This window comes from Primulina eburnea, chromosome 7 (genome assembly GCF_022965805.1).
Source record: "Primulina eburnea isolate SZY01 chromosome 7, ASM2296580v1, whole genome shotgun sequence".
In the NCBI taxonomy this organism is placed as follows: domain Eukaryota; kingdom Viridiplantae; phylum Streptophyta; class Magnoliopsida; order Lamiales; family Gesneriaceae; genus Primulina; species Primulina eburnea.
In genome coordinates, this window is record NC_133107.1 from 16152257 (window position 1) to 16162811 (window position 10555).

The window sequence follows — 10555 nt, forward strand, 5'->3', positions numbered from 1 at the left end:
AACCATAAACGTAAATGCGGAAAAATAGTAGCGCTGGTCCTCGGGTTGTGTGCGCCATCAGTCCAGTCAAATCATCCGTCAAGACCTCCCTCAACCTCACCTGCATCCATCACACCTAGTGAGTCTAAAGACTCAACACACCATAATCTTTATAACAAATAATACGTAATACAGTCAACATATAACAGTGAAAAATACTTGTACTTAAAATATCGTTTTCATGAAGATGCATAAATTTAAACATAAACATTTTCATGATGCATTTCATAAACCTTAACCTTTTTCCTTTTTCCTCAACATGACATGACATAAAACATTTTTCATGATCATAAACATTTTTCATTTTTTCCTTTGTTGAATTCAGATCGTTAATTGTGACTTTCCTCAACATGACATGACATGACGATGGATCCATCTACATAAAACCACAGTACTGGGCGGCGGGGACATCAGCGACACTCTCACCGGTCAACTGAGCCTTGGCCTATCATTATCGAATAGAAATACGATCATCGGGGCTCCCTCTGAGGCCTTTTCCCATAAATGGGCTCCCTCTGGGGCCTTCTCCCCTCACGACATTCTCATTCTTACCTCAAACCTCAAATCATCATAACCTCATATTCGTAATAATGGAAACACGATCGTCGGGCTCCCACTGGGACCATCACCCTCACGACGTCGCCATTATTAACGAATTATTCACAATCACTTCACTTCCTTCAACATTTTTCATTCACATCACTTTATAAAAATCGTGAATAATATTTACATTTTCATTTTGAAACCAAGCATGCAACATGTATTTTAAATGTCTTCTTAAAATCGTAAAATCCCTTAGACATTTAAAAATCATACTTAAATCATGGGAAATTCATAAACATATAAAAATAATCATATTTGAATAAAAACAGCATTTTGGGCACTGCCATGACCTTTACTAATTTCTAGGTGTAAAAAGATCGTTTTACCCCTAGACGTAAAATTCCTCGAATTTGACTTTTTCTTGATTTCATTGACTCTAACATGTCCCAAATAATTGTTAAGCTTACATGAATTTTCCCATTTTTTATTTGACATAATTCGATGACTTTTAAATTAATCTTTATCTATAACATATTAATGCGTTTTAATCCCGAATTAAACCAAACCTTAATATAAAATTTCCAAACTATAAACTTAGAATTCTAATATTATTTAAGCTTAAATATAATTTTTCATAATTTTATAAGGCTTAAAACTAGGCTTTTCAATTAACTCGTTAATTAGCGTTTCGTGCGGCGATTAAATCCCGAAAAATACCAAAAACTCATTATTTTGATCTCAAATTTTAAACATAACCTTTTTATGATTTATTCTACCCTTCCAAGTTGTGAGCCACCCCTGTGGACCCTTGGATCATTTTTTAGTTCTTTATTTTCGAAATATGACACCCTACCGAACGCACCGAGGCATCTTCTAATTTACTCGAGGCACGCCCGAGCCACCTTGAGCCAAAACCTAGCCAACCCACCTAGGGACCCTACTGACCAAGCCCAGCCCGAAAAACAAGCCCTGGCCCGACCAAAAACTTGCTGGAAACTCACCCCAATTTCTGCACGATTCAAGCGTGAGTCTCCCATGGCCCATAAGACTCCTAACTAGTCTAGGACTTCTCCCAGCCCTCAACCACTTGACCACTCATGACCCTGACCTTCCCTAGACCACGCCTAACCCAAGCCCAGGCCAACCCAAGCCCTGGAACTCAGCAACGAAGACCCTAACCAGAAGCAGCCCCCTCGCCTTAACTTGCTGCCACAACTCACGTATCTTGCGTCTTTGCTGCTAGGGCCCCAACCACGGAGCCCAGCCCTTCCTGACCTTCACTCGACCATCCTTGACCACCGTCTAGACCACCTAGCCAGCCCTCAACCGAGCCCAGAGCCCCCCAGCCCGATACCCACCTGTTCGCGCAAGGAGAGGAGTCCCTACTGCCGTGGACTCTTCCCTAGCGTTTCCCTCGTGTCCTAGCCGTGCTAGGACTCTACTAGACCCTCTCCCCTGACCCTCTTCGAGCCCCTGACAGTCCTGGACAAGCCCCACTGGACCATGCGAAACAACCGAACCTTCCACCTTACAAAACCCAAACCATACTCACGGTTGCCTCTTATCCCTTGTTCCAGCTTTGTTCTTTTTAATTTTTTGCAACGTTTTGGTTGTGTTATTTGGACCCTAACTCGTGTAAAAACATGCTTAATCCATACCCTAACCATGGCAGTCCCTTGAACAACATAAAACATGATTTTGGAATCAAATAACACAAGTTTGACACCTATATACACATAGTTACGAAAATAAATTTGTGTGTCATGTTTTCTTTCAAATCATGATCAAATAAATATTATGGTGTGATAGATGTTTGAAAGAAAGAAATATGGCGTGCCTTTGCGTTTTAAACGCACGAAAAATCGTTGACGACGAAGAAAGGCGATGAAGAGACGATGGCTTGAATTTCCTTGCAAACCTTTGATGTTTTTCCCTCAATTTAATTGTGTGTGCCGTGTAAAAAGCTGGTGGGAGGGTTTGGGGAGAGTTCTGAATTTTTAAAATTGTGAGGCCTGAAGTTGTGATGCAAAGAAAAGGGTTTCTAGGTTTTTAAATACTAATTAAACAACTAAATAGGCTTTAGGCCTATTAAGCCCCTAATTAAGCCCACTAGTTTTAATTAGGATTTAATAAAATATATCAAGGTTTTTCTTTTAAATAATTTGTGAATTTATTAGCCGGTTTGCGAAAACATTCGCATTTTTGTTGAAAAGCCAACACCGATAAAATTTACGTCCCGGCGTATAAAATCACTAAAAAACCCAATATTTTCAAAAAATAAGAAAAAGCATCACCCTTAATTAAAAAAAATTATTTAATAAAAACATTTTACAATTTTTCAGCCATCGGTCTCCGTTCCTCGATCGCAACTCGAATAACCTTTAAAAATACATTTTAATGCAATTATGTAGAAAATATATTTTAAACATGTAAATAAGCACAATATAATTAATTAAGGCAATTAAAACATTTAATTAAAATACAGGAGAATTTAATAATTTAATGCATGTGGTTTTCGTGGACTTTTAAATTTTCGGGGCGTTACAATACATGACTTATATGTAGTCTAATTTACGGGTTCTACAAAAGTCTTCTTAAAAAATAAAAAAATAAAAAAGCATAAGCAGTTGTGCGTTTGGATAGAACAGAGAAAATAGAATTATAATTTTTTTCAAAGAGAAGTTGAATCAAAAACATAATCTTAGTTTCCAATAGTGTTTTTTCAAATCTAAAAGCTCAGTCAAGCACCATTATTATAACAAAATCATTAAAAACAACATTTTCTTTTAAGTTGGCTTCCTTCACCGAGCTTGTAAAAGCCGTGCTGCAGGAGTACATCGTTGATGTCCTCATCTCTCATTTAAATGTATTAAATATAGATTGAATTTGAACTATAACAAGGATTCGAAAAGTCAAGAAATTAAATTTTAATTGGGTATTTTTATTCTAAAACCAATAAGTATTTTCTTTTATAACATATTACATTAGGGCAGGAAATTATTAATTTTAACATAGAATTATATATATATATATATATATATATATATTATTTATAGTTTATATTAAATAAAGGACCATCAAAATTGTAATTTAATCACCTTTGCTACGTTACCAATTACATTGTTTGAACAGAAAACCTCGATGATCGATTTGATTTACATTTGAAAAGAAGACAAAACCCGTAGAAAAAGAGACGAGGACGTCAGTATTTGATGGACACGTGCGGCGATTATCGTAAAATTATTTCAAATTAGTAACGGACTTCTTTTTTAATGACGATAGTCAACAAATATTTATTTGGTTTCTGCATGGTGAATAAATTTAGGCAATATATTTATTAGATAACAATTTTTTCCCTTAAAAAAGATAAAATAAAATATTAAAATTCTTCTCTTTGTTTCTTTTGGTTTTTGAAATGAAATTGATTGCGTAAATATTGAAAGGAACACTTTGTTTCTGCAGGACTTTCTCTAGGACGCAACCAGCCTGGTGAAATCTGCATCAGAGGCGATCAAATCATGAAAGGTCCATTCCTCTACATTTTAAAAAAAAAATAATTCATTCTATTTTATATAATATGCTTACTGTTACTTTGTGACGAAACAACTATACTAAATATATATATATAAAAAAAAAATCCAACCCGCAAATCATAGCAAGATCCGGAAAAAGGTCTCATTTGCCTTTGTGCAACCTCCAACGACCACCACCACCAATATAAATGTCATACTTCAGCTGCCCCCACAAACTTTAGTTTAAAAAGTGTTGAATCAACACTAACCTATGGGTTGGTGATATATATTTTTACCCAATCCCATTAATTGTTTTAACATTATTTTATGTAGGGTATCGTTCAATCTAAAAAATTAGATGCGATAAGATGTGATTGATCCAATTTTGTATCGTTATTAATTCAGGGTATTTGAATGATCCGGAATCTACCAAGAAGACAATAGATAAAGAGGGATGGCTACACACAGGCGACATCGGGTTCATCGATGCAGACGACGAATTGTTTATCGTCGATCGATTGAAAGAAATAATTAAGTACAAAGGATTTCAAGTGGCACCAGCCGAACTCGAAGCGATACTCCTCAACCACCCTTGCATTTCCGACGCGGCCGTCGTCCCGTAAGTCGTTAATATGTTGTATATGTTACGTGCAATATATTAATGAAGAAGTAGAGTTGATAAGCAAATATGGGGGTTTATTTGAATTTGCAGCATGAAAGATGAAGCCGCGGGAGAAGTTCCGGTCGCCTTTGTTGTGAGATCAAATGGATCGGCCCTTTCCGAGGACGAGATTAAACAGTTTATTTCTAAACAGGTAATTAGACTTCACATGTTCACTACATTTCTAAGAGAATGTAGTCTAAAAGAAAATCACATGACATAAGGTGAACTAATTCTAAGAGCAAAGTAAATCTTTTTTTATAAAAAATTATTCATCAAAATGTATCTTTATTTTAGGCCCACTTTTAGCTTTGTTGATTTTATTTGATCTATTATATCGTAAGCTTAAAACTATTTTTTTTTTAAAGGAAAACTAATTTTTTTTTTCTTCTGAATTTCGATTTTTTTTTAATTCATTCTCGTAAAATTCAGTTATATTCGTATAAGTTATATACGAACATATATATATATATATATATATATATAATTACTATAATATATGATTATTATACCGAACAACGCTCCCTCGGACTTTCCAAGTGGTTATCATTCATCGAGAGGATAAGTTCGTGGTTATGATTGTACACCATTAGTCCTTACGACCCGGGACAACACTGAGGCTCTATATGCTAGGGCTGTGCTTTGACTCGTTTACCGGCTCCAGGAGAGTCATCAGGTGGCGAGGTTGGGTACAGTTGCGACACATATAGGAGCCAGTGCATTGTAGTCGGGGATTCACCGCTCACCTACGGGTGTGGATATTATCCTATGTGATCTAATGAAATAATAGTGCATGGAATCTCTGGCCAGAGTACGAGATGTACCTTGGAGAAGGAGTTCTCCAAATAGTACACGCGATGCCACTATTATAGTTATCACATAGTTATCGAATTAATATGCAACCCTCGATGAACCAATGGTTGCAGATTCGATCAGAATATATGAGATGAAGGGACCGTACTGTACGTTAATCATAATCGACTGGTTCTTGCAGGCACTATCAGTGATACCTAGGGGATCATGGGGCGATGCTACTAGACGCTCTTACCATGATCCGATGGGTGCAATCAGAAATGAGTTCTGACATTCTTAATCAAGGTGTTGATGAAAAGAATGGGGCTAACTAGGGTAAGCCCGAATAAAGGATTATGTCCTGAATCACAAAGAGTTGTGAACCCACGGCTAGCTGTATCCCTGAACCATTGAGGGTCACACAAGCACTGGATCGTTTATTTCCGTTGAGAGAATAAATTCAAGGAGTTGAATTTATATTATGATATAGTAAATTCAAGGAGTTGAATTTATGATAATTAAATTTTGAGAAAATAAATTCAAGGAGTTGAATTTATAAGATAGTAAATTCAAGAAGTTGAATTTATGAAATTTGGAGAGAATAAATTCAAAGAGTTGAATTTATAAAATTTGAGGATTTAATTTATTAAGCTCAAAAGTTGAGTTTATTAAATATTAAATTTTGGAGGTGATAAATTCAAGGAGTTGAATTTATAATTTAAATATTAAATTCAAATGTTGAATTTATAAATGAATTAAATTAAATGTAATGAGTATATGTATAATGAGCTTGTAGGAGTACAAGATCAACATACATATTATTAAGGATCTTAATTGGACTTTAAAAGATTAATTAATTAATTAAACTAGTTGGACTAGAATAATTAATTGATTAAGCCCATTAAATATTTAATTAAGTTAATGGGTCCTAAGCTTATATATATGTATATTAGGCTTAGAGTTTAATTTAATTCATTCATAATTTTTGAAAACCCTAGCCTCCATCTCCTAAGGATTTTCGAAAACTCTCCCCTCTCCTATCAAAGAATTTCGGCCAAGTGTTTACAAATGAGTTTCAACATCGAATTACGATTCATTTGTATTAAAGCATAATCAAGGACTTTATCTATGCTGCTTGAATGAGTATACAGATAAAGTATAACGAAACCATTAAAAGTTAAATTATATTAAAATAAAGATTGTTTATTTCACTTGAGTCAATAAATTTCCTAGCCAACCGTTGGCTTGCAGGGCATTTACTCTAACATATTGTTTTGATGTTGTTTGATTAATATTGATTTGTTTATACAACATGACATCTAGGTTCTTGAAAAAGTAGAGTATTTTTTAATAGGTGAAGGATTAAATTTTTTTACTAGGTCAAGGGTAAACTATCATAGTATAAAGTTCTCTGTTTTGAGTAATTATTTAAATAATACTTTTAAATTTACAAAATATTTTTGATTTTGTTGGGTTGGTTGCTGTACAGCTGAATGAACAGAGGCTATTTGAATTTTGAACATTGGTTTGGCTGAAAAAAGTGAGTGGCATTAACTTCAAAGTTTGCAGTATTAGTTTATTATAGAGTTATGTACTTTAAATTACTTTTAAATGTGTCCTTTTGAGGCACAATGTTGGGTGCAATAATTGTCCTTGCTTGGTAGAGTGATCGAACCATGGTGCTTCAGCTGCTGTGCGGTTTAAAAGATTTGAGTTGCACAATTACCACCAGCTATAGCTTTTGGTAAAGCTGTAAACGCTCGGTCCTACAATTGGTATCAGAACCAAGGTCACGGGTTCGATTCCCATTGATCGCAAGGAGTGCAATTGGGAGGGATATTGTTGGGTGCAATAATTGTCCTTGCTTGGTAGATCGATCGAACTATGGTGCTTGAGCTGCTGTGCGGTTTAAAAGATTTGAGTTTCACCATTACTACTAGCTATAGCTTTTGGTAAATCGACAAGCGCTCGGTCCTACACAGAAGAATATTGATTTTTGAACCACCTTGTCGCTTGTCCTAAAAAGAATGTTGATGTCATAAATTCGGTATATACATCATTTGTCATTCTTTCTTGGTGAAATATCTTACCTTCTCTTTTCCTCCTGGCCTTATATTATCCAAGTTGTTAAAACAATGCCTCGGAAACCATTGAGGTGTCATAAATCATTAAGACATCGACCGCTCAGCTTTTCTCCATTTGCTCGTTCAATGGCTATGATTGCATGTGCTAAGAAGGCCAAGAACAAGAGTCAACAAATCAAGTTAAGAAATAAAGACGTACAAAGTGCTTCTGGTAGGTTTTTCCCATAATTTTAGTTGTTTCAGCTGGTATTTTTTATTTATTATCCGTCGGCCTTTATGAAACCAACATCTGTTCCTAGGTAATGGTAAAGTTGAGCTGTCAGACATTTCCGTGGATGAAGAATTTCAGGTTTGCTTATATTTTCACCTTCATATTACCATTGATTCCTTTCGTGGTTGATAGTAAATGATTTAGAACAATGTGTCCTTTGAGTCGTGTGCAAATAAATAATTTGTTTGTGTGGGAAGGGAGTTGTGCAAGCAGATTTTGTCTTCTTTGATCCAAAACCTGGCGACTTCCATGGAATTAAGGTCCTGCTACAAACATATCTTGACCATAAACAATGGGATCTTAGTGGTTTTGTCGACTTGGTCTTGGGACAACCAACGGTTGGAACTGTTGTCAAGATAGAGAATGATGATGATGACGGAGTATATTCTGTTGTGACAGCTCTTAGTTTAGAAAGATACAAGGCAAGCTACCTACTTTTTGATATTCAATTTTTTGCCTTTTATTGTTCTTCTCTTGTCTCTTAAGAATTTTTGAAGCTGATCATCTGCTTTTGGTGTTATGACATGTCACATAGGGTCAATTAAAAGCAGAAACAAGTGGCTTAAATGCAATATTGATTAAAGTCTTCTTAAAAAATAAAGAAGCATAAGCAGTTGTGCGTTTGGATAGAACAGAGAAAATATAATCATAATTTTTTTCAAATAGAAGTTGAATCAAAAACATAATCTTAGTTTCCAATAGTGTTTTTTCAAATCTAAAAGCTCAGTCAAGCACCATTATTATAACAAAATCATTAAAAACAACATTTTCTTTTAAGTTGGCTTCATTCACCGAGCTTGTAAAAGCCGTGCTGCAGGAGTACGTCGTTGATGTCCATTAATCAACTTCAATTTAACACTTCTATTTGCAATTTAACAATTCATGGTTAATATATATAATGGTTTGGTTCAGTGCAGAATAACAAATGTTTGACTGAGTTGAAGGATTACCTTCTTGAAGTCTGTCAGGGGAAGGACGTGGTAGCTAGCCTCAAATCTTTATTTGGAGAGCATGCACTGGGTGTTGGTATTATCGTTTCTCAGCGCGTGGTTAACCTTCCATCTCAGTTGTTGCCTCCCCTTTATGATGCTCTCTTCGATGAAATAGCATGGGCAACTGAAGACGAGGTTAATATGATGGTTAAGCTCAATTGAATTATTTTGTGTGTTGGCCATTCAGCAATTTAGCACTTATCTTTTGTTACAAGGTATATTCTCGGAGGAGCTTAATAAATAATCATTAATCGGATAAACAATTGTTGTAAATCAGCAATAATTATTTTTTCTTTACTGCTAATGCCAATAGCACAAGAATGCAGACCAGAATGCAGGGAAAGCTAGAAATGGAGATGAAGTCGTGATACATATTAAACCTGAAGATGAAATTTTTCTCGAGGTGCCGGAGTTCTAATTTTTCTGCAATTGCCTTTTACTCATTGATACTGGTCACCCAACCGTTTTAAAATCTTCTGCAGCTTAGCTCATGGTCCTTTTGTTTTCCCTTACATGCTCAGCAGGTCACCACAAGTGAGGCAAGTACCAGTATTTGTCATCGTTTTAATTTGTGCTTAAAATTATTGCAGATTATGCATATTACGTCCCACTGATTCATTAAGTTCCCCTATTTGATTGTTTTTAGACCTTTCGTTTGTTCCATGGTTTTTTACCAAAACAGTTTTTTTATTAAATCTCATGTCAGTGCAGCTTAAAAACTATAGATTGATGGGTTTGGCCATGGTTGTTGATGCCAACAAAGTCAGCATGTTCAGAAAACAGCTGCACTCATTGATAGACGAATCGCAGTACCATGAATCCTTCCTTCCAGCAGGTTCGCAATTTTCTTGTCATTTGATTTCTCGGGGAATCAAGAAGTGCAGTCTGCTAACTTGTCATTGTCAATGATCAGAGCTGCCAGATTCAGGATTCGGTTGTATCTCGTCATTGTCTCTGATAAGAGCTGTCAGATTCAGGATTCGGTTGTATCTCCTCATGATCGGATCAACGAAAAGATATTCCAGGAATAGCTGAAAATTGAGACCCGAAGGTCATTAGTGCGTACCTTGTCATTCTCTACTCCAAAGTGCTGGCTGATTGATATCATGGAGTGGCTTTGAGCCAGAAATTTTGATGTTTAATTATCATGGTTTTTTGTTTGGCATAATATTAGCTTTTTATTACTCATCATTTCAGTAGTTTGTAGGGATACTCGTACACATTATTCGTTATAGCGGCAAGTTCAATTATTCCTTAGTTTAAAGATTCCTTTAACAAGGTTTGTACTTGGCCTTTTTTAATCTCATTAGATCGTATTAAATATAAAATGTTTTTCGTCCCGTCAACTCTAAACTCAATTTTAGAAAAAAAATATTCTTAAATTATTTCATTTTTTTTATTAAGAACAATTATTTTATTTCATATATTACTTATTTTATTAATTATTAATTTATATAATAGTTTTATTAACATTAAATAATAAATATACACTACAAAAAAACGGATGAATTAGCGACAGTTTTATTCAATCCGTCGCTATAATAGCGGCAGTTTTCTTTTCAACGTCGCTACATAGCGACGGTTTTTAACATAATCCGTCGCTTTTTTAGTCCACGGTTTATCAACAACCGTCGCTAATGTAGCGACTGTTTTTAATAAAT

General features: G+C 35.1%; 1 long non-coding RNA gene and 1 pseudogene across 1 annotated transcript; both read left to right on the plus strand.

Annotated features, from left to right (window-relative positions):
• The first annotated feature begins 4043 nt into the window (after positions 1–4043).
• LOC140836165 (uncharacterized) lies at positions 4044–5121 on the plus strand. Its single transcript, XR_012118990.1, has 3 exons — positions 4044–4107; positions 4500–4713; positions 4807–5121. It is a non-coding gene; the product is annotated as an uncharacterized lncRNA (long non-coding RNA).
• A 2238-nt stretch (positions 5122–7359) lies between these two features.
• On the plus strand, positions 7360–10180 carry LOC140837275 (protein BCCIP homolog; annotated as a pseudogene).
• Positions 10181–10555: the final 375 nt, after the last annotated feature.